Here is a 1,908-nt window from a genome sequence, read left to right as displayed (position 1 = left end):
AAGTTCTCAAGAAGGCTAACCATGGGAACAGCACTGGAGAGGCCGGGAACCAGCCAGACCTCACTAAGTTCACGGCTGAAAGTCAGGACCTCCCCTCATGTCGTAAGCTGCATGTTGCTGGAAGTCTTTAAAATGTTAGAATGATGAAAAATCACCAAGGGCAAATAACCAAATGATGAAATAACAATAATTACACTGTCAACTGAAGTCTGTCTTATATATTTTCTCAGATGTACCTTAGAGCCAAGTTTCTTGTTCCTACCTCCCCGTCCCGGAAAGGCCAGTTCCGGGAGGGTCCCGCAGTTAATGATTAAAAAAAAAGAAAATATATTACTTATCCGGCTGAAGGGCTAGTTCATCTGGACAAGCAATATCTACTGTTCTTGCTTGGGACCATCAGCCCAAGGTCTTCCAAAGCCTGGCAACGTGCCTGTCACGTCGTCCTGATATAACTTAGCTACTTCTTCACTTCATCTGCTGATGTGGGTGAAACAGACAGAACAAAGAGGGAATTCTCTCAACCCCTGATTAAGAATTTTTTTTTAACCCTAAGCTAGCCGTCACCTCACAGCACAGACAGAACAGCAAACATCATCACTTATCTCCCCTGCTCGGGAGAATGAGACCAAAGGGGGAAATTACTCAACCTCTGATCACAGCACAAACAGAAACAGAAAAGACGGAAAAGCGACCTCATCTCATGTCTCCCTGCTCAGGAGAATGTGGCATAGAAAGCAAACATCTCATATCTCCCCTGCTTGGGAGAGTGAGACCAAAGGGGGAATTTACTCAATCCCTGATCACAGCACAGAAATCACCTCACATGCAGGAACAGATAAAAGCTAATAGACAAAAGCTCACATCAACCAATGAAGGCAAATTTTCTTTAACATCTGCCCTACACGACACCTGTTGTTACAATTCTGTGGGTCAGCGCGGTGGTTTTTCTGGATTGGGTCAACTCGATTGGACCCAATCGATTGGAGGGTGTAGCATCTTTCTATTAATCAAAGTGTGGTCCTCAGACCAGCAGTACCCAGAAACATATCAGAAATGTAGACTCTCTGGCCTCACCCTAGGCCTAATGAGTCAGTTTCTGCATTTTGACAAGATCCCCAGGAGGTTTATGTATATAGTAAAATTTGAGAAGCATTGGTCTAGGATATCCTATCTCACCTGTCTGGTGGTTGGCATACTGGTTGGTCTGGGCAGCAGGGGGCTAGGGGGCGCTCAGCTGGGAAGGCTTATTCTCTGATCCACGTGGCTAGCCTAGGATTCTTCATATGGTGATTTCAGGGTTCCCAAGGGCAGTCATAGGGCAATCCCCACAGTGGAAGCTTTTTTTCAAGCCTCTGCTTGTGTCATATTTGCTACTGTCCCATTGGCCAATGGAAGTCACAAGACCATCCCTGAGTTGGTGTGGTTAGGCATTGCCAAAGGACGAGGAGAGAGGAGGGGAAATTTCTGTGGTTATTTTTGAAACCTACCACATTCCACCACTGGAATTTAGCCTTTTGGAAAGAAACACCAGTGACCTTTTGCATTATGCTCAGCCACATCCCTCTACTCAGGTGAGCACAGAGCCACCTACTTGCTTAAAAGAGGGGAGGAGGGAAAAGTAGAAACATAGGGAAGGAAGAAGTTGTAATTAATATTGGAAAATAATACCTTTGCCACAAAGGAGAAAATGGATGCAAACGTAAGTGGATATATGTGTCTGGTAGTGGAAAAGTGAGACATTGTCTAACACAGTTTCATTTTCTCTATAAAGTAGGAGGTAAAGTCAACTGTTGAGAATGGGGAGGGCAACGAGAGTTATCAGAGGTCTCAAGAGAGTAGATCTATCCTCCAAGAAGGCTTGAAATAGTCATAATTTAATTTGAGACTGTAAATTGACATGGAAAGTAT

The sequence above is a fragment of the Rhinolophus hipposideros genome (assembly GCF_964194185.1).
Source record: "Rhinolophus hipposideros genome assembly, chromosome: X".
Lineage (NCBI taxonomy): Eukaryota > Metazoa > Chordata > Mammalia > Chiroptera > Rhinolophidae > Rhinolophus > Rhinolophus hipposideros.
The sequence above is the reverse complement of the archived record's forward strand: the minus strand, read 5'-3'. Positions refer to the sequence as shown.